Source organism: Schistocerca cancellata, chromosome 9 (genome assembly GCF_023864275.1).
Source record: "Schistocerca cancellata isolate TAMUIC-IGC-003103 chromosome 9, iqSchCanc2.1, whole genome shotgun sequence".
Taxonomy (NCBI): Eukaryota; Metazoa; Arthropoda; class Insecta; order Orthoptera; family Acrididae; genus Schistocerca; species Schistocerca cancellata.
The window spans coordinates 119,256,570-119,276,043 of record NC_064634.1 but is presented as its reverse complement, the minus strand read 5'-3'; positions in this window follow the sequence as shown (position 1 = coordinate 119,276,043).

Here is a 19,474-nt window from a genome sequence, read left to right as displayed (position 1 = left end):
TCCTAGTGCTATACCAACGAACCGAAGTCTGCTGCCAGCTTTACCTAGAGCTGAACCTGGTGTTTATTTTCATTTCCTATTTCTACGAATTGCTACACCCAGGTGCTTGTATTAATTGAATGACCATAGCTGGAAATCACAGATGCTGCACTCATACCGTATTAAGCTTTTGGATTTTGTGAAATGCATAAGTTTAAATTTCCGAACACTTCATTCATATTGCAGTATATGCACCATTTTTAAACTTTTCGAGATGTGGCAGAAAATCTCCACAGCCACTTTCTTTCACATATCACTTACGTACATAAACTCCAAATCTACAAAAATCAGAACTTACTATCTACACTCCTGGAAATGGAAAAAAGAACACATTGACACCGGTGTGTCAGACCCACCATACTTGCTCCGGACACTGCGAGAGGGCTGTACAAGCAATGATCACACGCACGGCACAGCGGACACACCAGGAACCGCGGTGTTGGCCGTCGAATGGCGCTAGCTGCGCAGCATTTGTGCACCGCCGCCGTCAGTGTCAGCCAGTTTGCCATGGCATACGGAGCTCCATCGCAGTCTTTAACACTGGTAGCATGCCGCGACAGCGTGGACGTGAACCGTATGTGCAGTTGACGGACTTTGAGCGAGGGCGTATAGTGGGCATGCGGGAGGCCGGGTGGATGTACCGCCGAATTGCTCAACACGTGGGGCGTGAGGTCTCCACAGTACATCGATGTTGTCGCCAGTGGTCGGCGGAAGGTGCACGTGCCCGTCGACCTGGGACCGGACCGCAGCGACGCACGGATGCACGCCAAGACCGTAGGATCCTACGCAGTGCCGTAGGGGACCGCACCGCCACTTCCCAGCAAATTAGGGACACTGTTGCTCCTGGGGTATCGGCGAGGACCATTCGCAACCGTCTCCATGAAGCTGGGCTACGGTCCCGCACACCGTTAGGCCGTCTTCCGCTCACGCCCCAACATCGTGCAGCCCGCCTCCAGTGGTGTCGCGACAGGCGTGAATGGAGGGACGAATGGAGACGTGTCGTCTTCAGCGATGAGAGTCGCTTCTGCCTTGGTGCCAATGATGGTCGTATGCGTGTTTGGCGCCGTGCAGGTGAGCGCCACAATCAGGACTGCATACGACCGAGGCACACAGGGCCAACAGCCGGCATCATGGTGTGGGGAGCGATCTCCTACACTGGCCGTACACCACTGGTGATCGTCGAGGGGACACTGAATAGTGCACGGTACATCCAAACCGTCATCGAACCCATCGTTCTACCATTCCTAGACCGGCAAGGGAACTTGCTGTTCCAACAGGACAATGCACGTCCGCATGTATCCCGTGCCACCCAACGTGCTCTAGAAGGTGTAAGTCAACTACCCTGGCCAGCAAGATCTCCGGATCTGTCCCCCATTGAGCATGTTTGGGACTGGATGAAGCGTCGTCTCACGCGGTCTGCACGTCCAGCACGAACGCCGGTCCACCTGAGGCGCCAGGTGGAAATGGCATGGCAAGCCGTTCCACAGGACTACATCCAGCATCTCTACGATCGTCTCCATGGGAGAATAGCAGCCTGCATTGCTGCGAAAGGTGGATATACACGGTACTAGTGCCGACATTGTGCATGCTCTGTTGCCTGTGTCTATGTGCCTGTGGTTCTGTCAGTGTGATCATGTGATGTATCTGACCCCAGGAATGTGTCAATAAAGTTTCCCCTTCCTGGGACAATGAATTCACGGTGTTCTTATTTCTATTTCCAGGAGGGTATATTCTACAACAGCTCATTAATGTAGTACATCAACAGCAAACGTCCCCAATACGGCTCCCTGGCATATCTGAAGTTCGTTCTTCATCTATTGGTGATTCTGCAACAATAATACGTTGCGTCCTTGCTACCAAAGAATTCCCAAGCCATAAATTTTGTTTGACACCACATGTCATCGAACTTTCTTTAATATGGGTTGATTCAGAGTGAAATACTCTTTAGAAGTTAAGACTACTGCATCCACATTATTCCCCAAATGTATGGCATTCAGACAGCATGTAATGTGAAAAAAATACTGCAGTTGCTCATCGGCTACAACAATGTATATCTTTGATATTCCTGGACTCGTTTCCATTATTTTCTGTTGCCTGGTAACGTCTCAGTGACTTTGAGGGGCCATTATGCCGGCAATGATTGGGTATTCATCAATCAGTGCTTGTTTTAGACACCTAGTTATTAACCAGCATTACTGAATTAATGCGTCGTCCACGTCTCTGATGCGGAAACAATTAAACCACGACGGAAACGGAAATTATGTTGGAAAATACAAACAGGAAAGAACAGGAGATTTGCATTTTTACCAAGACTGTTGAAGGTAGGTGATCACGGTTTCTCGTACTATTTCCTCAAAATCAGGGTAGTATTTAGACCAGTTGCTGTATAATCGGAAATATTAACATAAGGCGGAGCAATGCCATGACTCATCACTACAGACTTTGAATTTTTCTGCGGATACTCTTCTGTCTATTTTTATCCTGCAACCGGAAATTTACATCGTGAATCCATATAATTATATTTCATGCAGAAAGTTTCTGCGGTAATTTTTCTGTCACCATTGCTACTTAGAGTAAGACTCTATCATTCTGATTTGCTCATTTCGATGGTAATATGTTGATGAAAATGTTCTATGTATTGACTTTCTACTTTATACTAATTTCTTTCCTGGTATTTTCGTCGCTACTTACGCTTTTGGCTGATATGTTAGACTAAAAATATTATACAGAATGTTCGTTCGATCATTATAATAATAATAATAAGACAGTTTTCGCGTGCTGTAACATACGTAATTTTAACGATGGTTTGTATCATTACAAAAATATTCAATGCTCATTCTCAAATATTACACAAGGTTACGCATCTTTAAAACATTACTGAGCAATCTGCTACTGTTACGTTGAATTTTTTCTCAAATACGAATTTAAAATTTTTATTCCATTCACATGTCTTCACGACCATCCACTAATTTTTCTGTGCATGGCCATAGACTCTTACACTGAAGTTCACAGTGTCCCGCACAGTCACGTTGAAACGACTCAGTATTGTTTCCTCCAGATTTCGTTCTCTGTGCACGGTGAAGTTTATAAATTCTGTTAATGGTCTAGGCATTAGTTCTCTCGTTTCAAAAGAACACTTGGTATACGTTTTGGAGCAGATCTATGTTCCTGACGTCGGCGGTTTTATTTGCGTAACTTCTCTACATTTTCCTCTGAAATTTTTATGTTCTCTCTCTCTCTCTCTTTCTCTCTCTCTCTCTCTCTCTCTCTCTCTGTGTGTGTGTGTGTGTGTGTGTGTGTGTGTGTGTGTGTGTGAGTAAGCGCACGCGAGGGACGCGTTTCTGTGTGAGCCCTAGCGCTCCTGTGACAGCACTTGTGTGTATTTTTATGACTTCTTTTTTGTGTTTAAATTTACATCCAACTAGATTTCTGTTTGAATATTGTCAACAGTCCTGTATACGATACAAAATGTTGCGAGACATGGAAATATGCTACAGTAGGATAGGAAAATGTGCGACAGTGCTGAAGACAGAGAGTTGGAATTGAAAAATATTAACACTACATTAAACAAATACGTGATCTATTTATTGTACAAGTATTCATATATCTGACACGCATATCGGCTGCTCCATTGAGTTTGTGCTGTGGTTAAAAGTATATTACACTCATGTTCTGAAAAATCGGAACACGTTGAACGACTAGAGATAGGACGTTCATATCCACAGGGAATGTACATTAGTATGTTCTGCAGAAATGATTAGCATCTGGTCACCTCCGTTCAGTCCGCAGCTCGTGGTCGTGCGGTAGCGTTCTCGCTTCCCACGCCTGGGTTCCCGGGTTCCATTCCCGGCGGGGTCAGGGATTTTCTCTGCCTAATGATGACTGGGTGTTGTGTGATGTCCTTAGATTAGTTAGGTTTAAGTAATTCCAAGTTCTAGGGGACTGATGACCATAGATGTTAAGTCCCATAGTGCTCAGAGCCATTTGAACCATTTTGAACCTCCGTTCAGTGCGTGTCATGTTGCGCAGTACGCACATGGTCCGTCCTGGGCCGCGACAACTTATTCCATGTGTGATGGCGTCGACGCGCATAAGACACGAATGGCCTACTATCGTATAGCTATCCATGTTGCATTCAACTGGTTCCAAAGTTCGCCTGTGGTGGTTGACATTGGGTCACAGTACTGCACCCGTCGTATCACCAAATCCCTACACATTTTAGACTGACGACAAGCTTTGTGATCTGACATGCCAAGGCAAAAGATTGACATCCTGCGACACCAAGAAGGCAGCAGCATGTGGTCATGTATTGTTTTGCTGAGAAATGGCGTCTGGGTTGTTGTGCAGAAAGGGTACGGCTACGGGCTACAGGATGTCATCCACCTAGGTCGCACTGGTCACAATGCCCTGGTCACGCACCAATTATCTGTGTTTCTACCCTATAGCACCACACACCATAAGACCTTCAGCTGGCACTGTATATCTTTTGGGAATATAGTCTCTGTGATGTCGCTCCCCCTGTCTCTGACGATTCAGTATGCGTACATCGTTTTCAAACAAACAGAACGTGTCCATTAAATTTCGGGCAAGCAGCCACGCAAATAAAATTTCCTCCATTGATATTTCGGCCGCGTATCGTCCGTTCAACCTCAGAGTGAGTCACAAGACTGACGACAAGGTGCCAAGCTCGTTCTTATATGCTCCACCGCGGCGGTACTGCGATGCTTATCAATGTATGTTCGGCGGTGGTGACACCACGACGACTTCTCTGCAGTTTAGTTACTCCAAGAGCCGGATTCCATGCCTTGTCCAAATTAAAACAATTATCCCTGTTTATAAAATTATTAGCTACTCTAATCTCTATAACTTCCTTGAAGACGGAATCCCAAAAGGAAGAGGTGGATGTTAAAATCTTCACATCACTGTAGCTCATGGAATTACCTTTATCAATACAAATGACTTCAGCTGAATTGAAGGATGACAGAAGATGGGTGCTGTGATCGGTTGAGATGAAGTTGTAACGAGTTATGATTTAATAGTAGACTGATGCTGCAATAAAGAGAGGGAGATGTTGCTGCAGGTCATTTAACCATTTTTTCCGTTGTTCTGTTGGGGTGTATCAGTTGTGTGGAATAACCTGCGTTCAACCCGTATACAACTGTGTGTTCTGTGTGTGTCTTAGAGCACTATCTACTTGCGATCGATAACAGCATACCTCTTCATACCACAGTTATTGGAGGGCTTGCGACTTATGTTTGATGATGATGAAGCACGTCCATCGGATTTCAGCAGCCCACTCTAGACAAACGAATACTTATGCAACGTACTCCATTCACCTGCCGCATCTTGGCCATGAAACCGAGTATTGAGTTTGATAACCACGGTAATTCTAAGTTAGTGGCAGGTGTTTGTGAGGTAGTGGAATCTTAATGTGTATTGTTTACAGAGTTAGTGATAGCATGATGTGTAATTTTACATGTCAAACACCTCTGCTACACGTTTGTTTGTTCTCTTGTAGGAGGCATTCTTCGATAGTAACAATGATTTTATTTATAAGACTGATTCAAAGATAATATAGTTTCTGAATGTGATCGGATGTGAAAGGTGGGTGCTGTACACCTCTGGATAGCTCTATTGTGATGTATCACATAGACTCTAGTTTTAATTAAGTAGTTTTATCTTCTTAAAGTTTGTCAGGACAGAAATCCTGCAGCATCGAGACATGCCAGGTGTTGGACACTTATGCCCTGCATTATAACACATGTGTTTATGTTCTCTTTACCAATAACTTCTTGTTACTGACCCCAAACACTTGAACAATACTTTAGAATTGATGGCATAGTTGATTTACGTAAAATGCTTCAAACTCAATCAGTCTGGAGCTCCATCACGTGTAGAAACCACATGTTCCTTCATCTTCTTAACTGTTTGTTACATCCTCACAGCACTTTCATATCTACTAAACCAGTGATACGAAGTGCTAACCTCTTCAACACTCATGCATCTGGAAAAATCTTGTGCACTTGGATCGGTGCCGTCGGTAAGATTCACACAGAACAGCAGTTACGGACTTGGCTCACTCGGTTCCTCTACATAACTTGAAATGGTCTGCTTCTGGTCAGCTGCAGATTAAATGGGTGACTGTTGCAGGGAGGATTGATCAAAGACAATGCGAGGGGATCTTTCAATCTCTAACTTTATTCTAAGAATGGGAGAACGCTCAGTGACTCCCATCTGTATTGGGAAAGATACACCGTCGTAATCGTAAATTTCGAACTATGAACGAAGTGCTAGAAATTTGTAGATCCCGACCTGGTATACATCAGTATATACAGGGCTATTACAAATGATTGAAGCGATTTCATAAATTCACTGTAGCTCCATTCATTGACATATGGTCACGACACACTACAGATACGTAGAAAAACTCATAAAGTTTTGTTCGGCTGAAGCCGCACTTCAGGTTTCCGCCGCCAGAGCGCTCGAGAGCGCAGTGAGACAAAATGGCGACAGGAGCCGAGAAAGCGTATGTCGTGCTTGAAATGCACTCACATCAGTCAGTCATAACAGTGCAACGACACTTCAGGACGAAGTTCAACAAAGATCCACCAACTGCTAACTCCATTCGGCGATGGTATGCACAGTTTAAAGCTTCTGGATGACTCTGTAAGGGGAAATCAACGGGTCGGCCTGCAGTGAGGGAAGAAACGGTTGAACGCGTGCGGGCAAGTTTCACGAGTAGCCCGCGGAAGTCGACGAATAAAGCAAGCAGGGAGCTAAACGTACCACAGGCGACGGTTTGAAAAATCTTACGGAAAAGGCTAAAGCAGAAGCCTTACCGTTTACAATTGCTACAAGCCCTGACACCCAATGACAAAGTCAAACGCTTTGAATTTTCTGCGCGGTTGCAACAGCTCATGGAAGAGGATGCGTTCAGTGCGAAACTTGTTTTCAGTGATGAAGCAACATTTTTTCTTAATGGTGAAGTAAACAGACACAATGTGCGAATCTGGGCGGTAGAGAATCCTCACGCATTCGTGCAGCAAGTTAGCAATTCACCAAAAGATAACGTGTTTTGTGCAATCTCACGGTTTAAAGCATACGGCCCCTTTTTCTTCTGCGAAAAAAACGTTACAGGACACGTGTATCTGGACATGCTGGAAAATTGGCTCATGCCACAACTGGAGAGCGACAGCGCCGCCGACTTCATCTTTCAACAGGATGGTGCTCCACCGCAATTCCATCATGATGTTCGGCATTTCTTAAACAGAAGATTTGAAAACCGATGGATCGGTCGTGGTGGAGATCATGATCAGCAATTCATTGTCATGGCCTCCACGCTCTCCCGACTTAACCCCATCAGATTTCTTTCTGAGTGGTTATGTGAAAGATTCAGTGTTTAAACCTCCTCTACCAAGAAACGTGCCAGAACTGCGAGCTCGCATCAACGATGCATTCGAACTCATTGATCGGGACATGTTGCGCCGAGTGTGGGATGAACTTGATTATCGGCTTGATGTCTGCCGAATCACTAAAGGGGCACATATCGAACATTTGTGAATGCCTAAAAAAACTTTTTGAGTTTTTGTATGTGTGTGCAAAGCATTGTGAAAATATCTCAAATAACAAAGTTATTGTAGAGCTGTGAAATCGCTTCAATCATTTGTAATAACCCTGTATGTTCGAAATTAACAATGAATGTACGTCTGCACACGCGTCTACATTCAGAATGGCGCTCGCAAAGTAGTGGAGTGGTGGTTTAGCTACGATACAGAAAGTGGGAAGCTTGCTGCTGTGTCACTGGCTGGCGTTGAAATTATGGGAAAAAAAGTAAAATTGCTAAAGTTGATCGCACTATCAACTTTGATGCTTACTACAGTATATCAAATGGTTCAAATGGCTCTGAGCACTATGGGACTTAACATCTTTGGTCATCAGTCCCCTATAACTTAGAACTACTTAAACCTAACTAACCTAAGGACATCCCACGCATCCATGCCCGAGGCAGGATTTGAACTTGCGACCGTAGCGGTCACGCGGTTCCAGACTGAAGCGCCTAGAATCGCACGGCCACACCGGCCGGCTACAGTATATCAATCGTGTCTTTTCCATACCATCCGTCCACTGGTACACTATTCATTACCACATGATGACTGACTGACATCACTTGTTTGAGACGCAGAATGAGTCTTGCTGAAGAACAAACACCGTCCAAGGATAGCTACCACCGAAACTGTGATGATGAACCTGACCTCAATATGAGGAATCAGCAAACTGCTACCCCGTCACTGTGGAAGATGTGTTTAAATGTAGAGGTCAGCAATCACCTTCGGGCTGCTGTTTGGAAACGCCCCACAATGTCGCAAAACTCTTCCAGTTTCCATATCTTGAGATGTATTCGTCAGTTTTGTCAAAAAGAAACACCGCCTCTGTATTTTATTTCAGTCATCTGGTGTGTGTTTGGGAGAAGCAGCATAATTTATGCCATGCAATGTACAGTTTTCTGTGAGAACCAGTAAATCAAAACATGTTAATGTCAGTTTAGAACCACACACAGAACACAGAGTCATGGTGGAAAAAACAAAATGTGTGGCAGTGTACAAAATAGTATTCATAAACTGCCTGATGTGTTACAGTAGAAACCGCGCGACCGCTACGGTCGCAGGTTCGAATCCTGCCTCGGGCACGGATGTGTGTGACGTCCTTAGGTTAGTTAGGTTTAAGTAGTTCTAAGTCCTAGGTGACTGAAGACCACTGCAGGTAAGTCCCATAGTGCTCAGAGCGGTTTTTTTGTTACAGTAGAAAAACAATGTATCAAACAACTAAACAGGAACACTCTCTCTTGTGACTGATAGTTTGTGGGATACGGTCCTCCTACAGTACAGGCAATGAAACTGTGCACTAGGCTGTGCACGTGACTTCTATCACTGGTCACCTACTCCAATGGATTAATACCTGTGCATTTAATGGGGTCGCTACATATACTCAGAGACATCACACAGACTACTCTTTTCTATATATGTATTTATATATGTATACATACACACACACACACACACACACACACACACAAACACACACACACACACACACACACACACACACACACACACACACACACACACACACACGTTGACCAAGGTCGTAGAATACAGAGTAGGTTTTGTGATATGCAAGTGGATTGAAGACTTTTGAAGGAACAGAACTCAGCACGTTGTTCTGAAAGGCGAGATTTCATCGGAGCAGTAGTATTGTCAGATGTGCATCTGACAGAATTACATTTGTACATTATACAAAGGAAAAAACAACGATCTGGCGGAATGGGGTGAGTAACAACTCGCGACTGTTGGTCGATAGTGCCGTAGTGAGTGGGGAATTCGCGCCTTTGAGTAATTCTAGTAAGATACAGACTAACTTGGATAGAATTTGATGTTATCTGAATAAGGAAAAATGGAAGTTAAGGCATATGAGTAGGAAAATCAGTACTGCAATGTGAAATACATTGTGAGTGGTGTGCTGTTTGACATAGTCACGTCGATTAAATACCTAGACATAACGTAGAAACGCGACATGAAATACAAAGCTCCATCACGGGGATGGGGGATGTCAGCCGGTCTCAGTTTTTTTTTTTTTGTGAGAATTATAAGACAGTAGAGGTCATCTACACTCCTGGAAATTGAAATAAGAACACCGTGAATTCATTGTCCCAGGAAGGGGAAACTTTATTGACACATTCCTGGGGTCAGATACATCACATGATCACACTGACAGAACCACAGGCACATAGACACAGGCAACAGAGCATGCACAATGTCGGCACTAGTACCGTGTATATCCACCTTTCGCAGCAATGCAGGCTGCTATTCTCCCATGGAGACGATCGTAGAGATGCTGGATGTAGTCCTGTGGAACGGCTTGCCATGCCATTTCCACCTGGCGCCTCAGTTGGACCAGCGTTCGTGCTGGACGTGCAGACCGCGTGAGACGACGCTTCATCCAGTCCCAAACATGCTCAATGGGGGACAGATCCGGAGATCTTGCTGGCCGGGGTAGTTGACATACACCTTCTAGAGCACGTTGGGTGGCACGGGATACATGCGGACGTGCATTGTCCTGTTGGAACAGCAAGTTCCCTTGCCGGTCTAGGAATGGTAGAACGATGGGTTCGATGACGGTTTGGATGTACCGTGCACTATTCAGTGTCCCCTCGACGATCACCAGTGGCGTACGGCCAGTGTAGGAGATCGCTCCCCACACCATGATGCCGGGTGTTGGCCCTGTATGCCTCGGTCGTATGCAGTCCTGATTGTGGCGCTCACCTGCACGGCGCCAAACACGCATACGACCATCATTGGCACCAAGGCAGAAGCGACTCTCATCGCTGAAGACGACACGTCTCCATTCGTCCCTCCATTCACGCCTGTCGCGACACCACTGGAGGCGGGCTGCACGATGTTGGGGCGTGAGCGGAAGACGGCCGAACGGTGTGCGGGACCGTAGCCCAGCTTCATGGAGACGTTTGCGAATGGTCCTCGCCGATACCCCAGGAGCAACAGTGTCCCTAATTTGCTGGGAAGTGGCGGTGCGGTCCCCTACGGCACTGCGTAGGATCCTACGGTCTTGGCGTGCATCCGTGCGTCGCTGCGGTCCGGTCCCAGGTCGACGGGCACGTGCACCTTCCGCCGACCACTGGCGACAACATCGATGTACTGTGGAGACCTCACGCCCCACGTGTTGAGCAATTCGGCGGTACATCCACCCGGCCTCCCGCATGCCCACTATACGCCCTCGCTCAAAGTCCGTCAACTGCACATACGGTTCACGTCCACGCTGTCGCGGCATGCTACCAGTGTTAAAGACTGCGATGGAGCTCCGTATGCCACGGCAAACTGGCTGACACTGACGGCGGCGGTGCACAAATGCTGCGCAGCTAGCGCCATTCGACGGCCAACACCGCGGTTCCTGGTGTGTACGCTGTGCCGTGCGTGTGATCATTGCTTGTACAGCCCTCTCGCAGTGTCCGGAGCAAGTATGGTGGGTCTGACACACCGGTGTCAATGTGTTCTTTTTTCCATTTCCAGGAGTGTATAATTGAGACCGTGTACAGAATATTTGTGACAACTATTCTTCAGTATTGGTCGAGTGTGTGGGATCCCTACAAGGTCGGAGTAAAGAAAGATATCTAAGCAAGTTATAGACATACTGCTAGATGTGATACCGGTAGAGAAGAGTATTACGGAAAAGTTCAGTAAACTCTAATGGGAGTCCTTGGAGCGAAGAAACACTAGTGAGATAAATTACGAAACGGGAATACTGTAGAACGATTTTACTGCCATACACATGTACATATCACGTTAGGACGACGAATACAAAAGAAATTAGGGCTCCGATAGAAGCGTACAGATAGTCGTTTTTCTCCCCCTTCGTTTGCCAGTGGAACGGGAAAGGAAATGACAAGCAGCGATACAAGGAAGCTTCCACCACGCTGCGTACGAGTATGGTGGCTTTCGGGATACGTATGTAGATGTATATGCAGAAGTACAAAACACCGACAGTGTTTGCTAGAAGATCATTACTAACAAGTACCCGACTAACAGTGCAAATACTCTGGACGGTTTACATGGCAGGTGTATTTGCAAGCTTGGGGAACAGCAGTACACTTAGTTCTTCGAAGAAGACTTGTATTTTCCTCGTCACATATGGTCAGGTCACTGAAATATGTCCGCGGATTTTAATATATGACTGGCAGTATCTTGGGCTCAAGACGTCCTTGAGGTAGAGGTTGCTGTTTATAATCCCATCAAGGCCTCAACATATAGATGTGACAACTGAATGTTTTATCCAATATTGCCACAAGTCATCACATTTATAAGCAATTATGTCTCTTAGCTACAAGGACTGGAGAGAGTTAGGACTTTTCCCACATGTTGCTGATGCTGTGGTAATCCGTCCGAGGACTGATATGATGCTGCTCTCCGCGCTAACCTACCCTGCGCAGACCCCTTCATCTCTGGCTAACTTCTAAACCTACATCTATCTGAGTCTGCTTGCAGTATTCATGCGCAGGCCTCCTTGCACTATTTTTACTCCCTACACTTCCCTCTATCATCAAACTGAAGATTCCTTGGTACCACCAGATGTATCCTGTGAGCCGACCCCTATTTTTAGTCATATGGTGCCATAAATTTCTTTTCTTCCCAGATGGATTCACTGCTTGCTGACTAGTTATTGTATCTACCCATCTAGACTTCGGCATTCTTCTGTAGCGCCACATTTCGAAGGCTTCTATTCTGTTCCAATCCAGTCGAATGCCTTCAGAAAAGACTTACTAACACTTAAATTTCTATTAGAAGTTAACAGATCCCTCTTTTTCAGAAATGATTTCCTTCCTATTGCCCATCTGCATTTTATCTCTCCTCTACTTCACTCATCATCATTTATCATGCTGCCTAAACAGGTAAACTTGCGAGGTGCCGGGGCTAGCAGTGTATTTAACACTCAATTCTTTTAGGATCTACATATGTACATGATGCTCTAAGCCCCCCCTATTCTAACTCCAACTTTTGCTGTTGCACAAGGATAAAAAAAAAAATACGCGAACTGACTCTAATCAACCCTGCCAGTGGAGTAGAAGAGAGTTTGGCACCTGCAATAATTTAATTTGATAAATAAGTTACATATACGAAGGTTTCATTAACATAGTGAGGAATGATGGGGTTGCTCTACCGATTAACAGAATGAAAGTTCTGTCCAAAATAACAATATGATTTATTAAGACTAAACACAAAATAATAAACAAAAACACATGACACATTTACAATACATCAAATTGGCTCAAATTGGATACTCAAACAAACGCTGTGAATGTGAAGTTGCCCCTAAACTAGATTGTGAGGATTATGACGAAGTGGTATGTGCAGCCAATTCCTTGCAACTCAAATCTTAGAGAAAACACATAGCCAACCCAACATTAATTGCTGCTACCCAAGACAGAACAAAGTTAGAAAAAAGACGAACAGGCGCGCTCTGCTGAGCTCTAATTATCACCTAGGAAAATCCCTATCTGCCGGTGCTGCGGACATACATTACCAAACTGTCTTCTTGACTGCCAGGACACGATCTGGTGTACAAGAGCCGTTGGCTGGTTCCTTCGACGTCCTCGACCGAAAGGCGAGAGCCGACTGCCCACAAGAGCACCCGTACAAAACCGAACACAGAACATTCCCGCCCCCACGACAGTGGCCGTGGTTAAACGTTCCAATCAGCAACTAGAAAACCGGCGGAAAATTCCGCTCCATTGCTGGAACGCTACCATTCCACCAATGGAGATTCTTGGCGCCAATTTCTGCGCCGATCTTGCTACGTCACGGAGCTATGCCCTGAGCAAGCCAATCACAGTTACTACTTTGCAGAAAGCGCGGGAATTTTCCCCCCACAGCTGCCTGGGTACACAAGTCATTCCCATGCCTCGCTGGTAGCCCGCCAGAAAGTGTTTTCGCTAAGTTTCTGCGAAGTAACGGAACCTCTAGCCCAGCCGCTACTTCAGGCCCTGCAGGCGTGCCTCTTGACAATGTCGGCGTCTGCAAAGCATTCACTCGACTTCCTCACACCCGTCGGCTTAAAGCTTTCCAGATCAGCAGAGCCCGCCTGTCACCAGACCACCCGGGTGACGAGAGACGCTGCGTGGGAAGTCCGCGTGTGAAGGAATAGCAACTTTCCACCGCATGCAATTAGAGAGGAGAATCGTAAGATAGAAATATGAGAGGGGGTTCATGCCATCTCTCATAGCCCCTACGCCATTTTAGATTGTAATTGGTGAGCAGTTGGCTCACTTAGGAACAAGGTAGTGAGTCAGTCGCCCAAGAACAATCTCGCAAACTGGCTGCACATGCCGCACTCTATAAAGAAAATCACTGAAACTGAAAAAATGCAGCTCATTATTTATGATGTAGCCAACTTCACCTTCTTAATATGGAACACTAACACTCACATCACACATCCATACCCAGGGAGCCCCTTCCAAACACCGATTCACACAGACATTCACTCTCTAAATATGGCCCGGGCATATGAGCCAAATATGGAGCAATTTATTCTTTACAATCAGAGTTGGAGTGCTCCGCAATTAAATGCCCAAGATGTTACAACAATTTTAATCATTAAACTAACCTGAACTCACTCACACATGATACTATTTAAGTTAACAATCTCTTTGTGAGCTTTCAGAATCTAATTACAACCTCCGATTCATTCTGTCTCCCTGCAGCAAGAATAAGCTTTACAAAATGTTCCCTGAACTAATGGTCCATTCACAATGACAGTGGTGGTATCTGCTTCAGTTTATGGGGACTTCAGGCACACTGTTTGCTTACACACAACAATAAATACAAGATACAAAAAAAACATGGTGTGGAAAACAATACAGTAATTTGTAATTAGAATTACAGTGTAAAACAAACACATACAAGGTATCACATACATTACAAAAACAACACTAGAGAAAGAAATTTAAGAAAAAAAAACAAGGTTCATGGGACATTAAGTTGTGCGTGCACATTGCACACTGTTCACGACTGTGCTGAGAATGAGGCACTAGATCACATTGTTAGAAATATTCGAAGCACTTCACAAATTCCACAGTACTGACATCACATAGGGCTAAACGTCGGGTGTTGTTGCTACGTTGTTGCAACGGCAATAGGGTGTGCTGGAGCATCTGCAGTACTCTGTTGAGATTGCACCAAGACCTACGCACATGATCACGGCAGTACGGTAGGAAGACACAGTGATAGGCTCTCCTCACGTCGATTAATTGTCTCTGAGGTCTACGTGTTGGGATACATCACTAGTCTAGGTCTCTTCTCTCGCTGGACAGTACTTTACTTTCCCAATATTGCAGTTCGATGAGGGATGATGGCACGTGGAGTGACTCCACAAGTGTGTGAGGTCATCCATACAGGATCGAACTAGGAGCGACGATTGCTAAAACTGCTCTCTAATAGAGAGGAGAAGTTAGAAATGAGACCATACATTTGTTAGTGTAGCACGATACTGCTTTGTGTATGCAGATCGGCCAATGCTAGTGAGTTGTAAAAAACCCAAACAAGTGAGAATATAGCGTCCCTTTCTGTCCTGAGGCACATGAGGTGCATGTTCTGACACGGTATGTGATCTTCTTCGTGTACTCACGCCAATGTAGTCTGCCGCAGGGAATCCCTCCAAACGGCTGCCACGTCCGGAGAGCTAGCAGGCTGTCGTGTGTGGGTCACATGTGAGTGTCAACGGCCAGCCTCACTTTCGCTTTTGGCCCGCCGAGGATTCCGCCTAATCCCTCAGGTATATGGCCCGGTGACTGTCAGCTTGCAGGACCGGACGCTCGCCTTCAGGCAGGTAGCCGAAGATCTCTTGTTTTTGCGCTGACTGGCCTCTGCATTGCCACGATACCCGTCATCTGCGCAGTTCTGACAAAAATCTTATGCCTAACTTTTTCCCATGACCTTCTATGTTATAATAAATTTACACAATGACACATTGATGGTCTGTCATTTCAGACACTCTTATTTTACTTTTATAGCTATTAATCTATGGCTATCATTATAACACAATAGAGACCGGTCTCACTACTGTACTTGGTGTGTGACGCTACACTGGATGAACAGCTAAATATGCGGGCCCGCATTAATATTACTATTAATTATATAGATCGACAGTAGACATGCTCAAGAATTAACTACCATTTGCCAACGATCTACATTCTATGTCTTCTAATTAAATTATGTTGTTATGCAGGTCTAAGTTTTACTGTGCTATAAAGAACATGCAACTATCCTACTTTTGCTCGCCAGTCTTCCCTCCATCTCGAGTCTGTGGTTTGGTGACCTGAAAAATAGCATCTCAACAGGCGCGCTCTGCTGAACACTAGTGGTAGAAAACTGCCACACTATTAAGGATCTAGTTATTGTAAAATCCTAGTATATGGTACTCTCTCTATTATCATTATTATTTTTTTTTCTTATTACCTTATACAACACTCTTACATAATTCCTGTTCTGCTGAGATGTCTCGCTGCACGCCGCTATTGACGACAGTGATGTGCGCGCCGTACGACATGGCCTCCGAGTTCTCACTACGCCTCACTGAAACTCCAGCGACTGGGTTAGCCATGGCTATACACGACAATAAATTTATAGTTGCAACTTCTTTTTTTTATGTTATGCAGTATTCGCGATCAAAGCACACCTTTCCAGAGGCAATGTAATATGACCAAGCCAGGACTGGTTCCTGTTGAGGATTCCGTCGCCCAACACACACCAGCTACAGAGTATGTCACGAATCTCCAAGTATAATTCCTTGGTTATTCATCTGTGACAGTCATGAGCAGCACGCTAAATCCCCAACCAGTACATTGGCATGGTAGGCTTTATGCCCGCATTTCTCTCGTCTAGGGCACCATTGGAGTCAAACACTCACAGGTTCACCCCGACTTGCAAGACAACGATGCTGGCGCAGCTCTGCAGAAACTATACTGCCCATATTCATCCTCGAAATCACGCAATATACCACAATCTTGCAGTGCACTGACGCATGTCTGCAAGCATTGGTATGAACGTCTCACGAACTGGTTGTGGCCGCTATGGAGCGTATCACGACTTCTCAGAACGCTTCTAAGAGCACGTTCTTGTATGCGCCCGTTTGTGCGACATCTCGTCACTCATCTTTACCCCTTAACATGGACACCAGATAGGAAAGGACACAAACATTGCTCATGGAAAGGTAGTGCCTCTTATCGCAACGACAGAGGAAATCGCGAACATAGACAAAAAAAGTTAACAGCAGTAAATTCTTATGCGAGAAACCGCAGCGTGCTAATAATTTAACAATCTTAATCTAATAATGCAACGATTATTGTTCCCCGAAGAAAGGTTCATATATTTGCCTATTCTACTATGTACATCACTTAAACTACTATTATTCCACGAACTTTTTTGTGTGAGAGATGTGGTGGAATCCTATGGACTAGCGCCAATCCCTTGTTAGACTCCCCCTCCTCTGACGTGCATTAGGATTTGCAGGTCTAATTTCAATCTCCTGGTTCTCCTGTTGTCCTTGATTTCGCTCTCTCCAATTACGGTCGCTTTGCCGTTCGTCATTCCTCCTGTCCCAGATTGCTTGTCTAGATTTACCCTGTCCCTGACGTTCTGGTTTCCGTGTCTCTGGTTTCCATAACCTTGAATAGCGTAACCTTGATTTCCGTAACCTTGGTTTCCTAACTTACCAGTGCGATTATGCGATCTGTTGTCGTCTTCCCTTGCTGGCCCGTGGTATTTGTTATTTTGCGCCTTCTTCCTGTCCTTTGCGTCTTGTTTATCGAAGACTACTTCGAGTTCGCGCATTACACTCTTGATTGCATCTATGTCAGATCCACACCTCCCGACAAGTGTCTGTTGATACCTAACTGGCAATTTGGAAAAGCAAAATTTAATGATTTCTCCGTTGCTATATGGACTATGTAAAAACTGATTCTTCTTGAGTAAATCATCAAAAAATTTGGTTGCGCTCCTATGACCGGACACTTCCAGTTCAGGACAAAATATTATTTCCGCTTTAATCCTATCTTGCGTTTCCTTTGACCAGTAGGTCCGCAGGAATGCACAACAAATTCCTGATAAGTCCGACACGTCGCTGCCATGCCCCGCATCTTTTCCGCGGCTTGGCCTTCGATGCGCCACACATGAATTCTAATTTTGCCTGAGTTGGCCATGACGACGGTAATGAATTTGTAAACTGCATCACCCAGCTTTTCGGATGCATCGACCCCCCATTATCTTTGAACTTCTGGAGTTTTAGTATCGACAGGAAGTGATTGTGATCAAAATCCTGTCCAATCCTCGCACTTCTGTTGTCACTCGTTTCCGATACTTGCACGTCTGCTGAGTGTCCTGATCTATCTTGCTGATAACTGTGATTTGCTACCTCTGTATCACAGTGGACGTGGCATTCAGCATTCACTCTTCTAAGTGGGCTGCAATTATTGGAGCTATTACTCTCTGTTTCTGCGTGTGTATTGTTAGTTCCGCACTCTGTCACTGGGCTAGAGCACGGCGGGCTTTTCCTCGGAGACACAATTCCGTGAACTCCATCATTGGTATCCGAACGCGCAGTGCTCGTGTGCCCGTTTCGCTCTAGTTTTGCTATCCGACTCTCTACTTCTTTCATTCGTTTCGTGATGTTCGTAACCACAATATTACCTTGAGTCTTTAAGACCGCTAGGGATTTTGAGTGTGCTTGTGTCGCACGTCGCAAGCGCCCTGCGAGTTGAGAAGTTACTTTTGCGATTTTCATTGCCCCTGTTGCTGCCGTTTTGGCTAGGCCTGCTGCTTTTTGTGCTACCATTGACATTTGTTTTGCTTCTCCACATTCTTTCTTTATTGTAAGTAATTCCCCACGAATTTCCCCTATACGCGAAATTATTGCCTCAGTGTCCTTCTTACGCTGTTCGTCAGCTTCTTCCTTCTCCCTCTTACGTTGTTTCTCATCTTCTTCCTTCTCCTTCTTACGTTGTTTCTCCTCTTCTTCCTTCTCCTTCTTACGTTGTTCGTCAGCTTCTTCCTTCTCCCTCTTACGTTGTTTCTCATCTTCTTCCTTCTCCTTCTTGCGTTGTTTCTCCTCTTCTTCCTTCTCCTTCTTGCGTTGTTTCTCCCCTTCTTCCTTCTCCTTCTTGCGTTGTTCGTCAGCTTCTTCTTTCATTGATCGTAGGACGCTCAGTATTGGGTTTACGTCATCTTTTTGATCCTCTTCAAACGTGGGAGATGTAACTCTGGACACCTGTTCGCTAGAGCTCTGACGTGACCGAACTAGCCCCTGTCTGCTCTCGTTCGTTTGATTATAAACTTCTGCTACCGTCTCGACCTGTTTGCCTGTCTCTGTTTCATCCTCTACTTCACTATCATAATCACGGCCGCAACGCTGCTCCGAGATCGCGTCCAAATCACCTTTCTCATCAAAGACCCTGGCGTCCTGTCCTGCTAAAAATGTGCCCATCTCATCTCCGAACCTATTCCCGTCAGTAAACTGCCCCTTATCCATTATGCTATCCTCTTTTGTTTTACCTTCGCTCGATAATAGTCGTGCCTTACTTCTCGTTATCATTCATGAAAAACAAATTTATCTAAAATGCACAATAAAATTAATCTACTCCATATATTTTTACACATAGACATAAAATTTCAACAACGCCTCTCCAACGCTGTAATTATACACACGATTTGTTGTGGTACAGAACCGCACACAAACCCGGCAAAGTGTGATGTGATACGGAGACACCATCAAAGGAAAACAAAAACAATGAACAAAAGAATATATACACTGAAAACAAAAACAGTAATCATGCGCTGCTACTTGAAACTAAATGCGGAACTACCAGAAAAAAACTTGG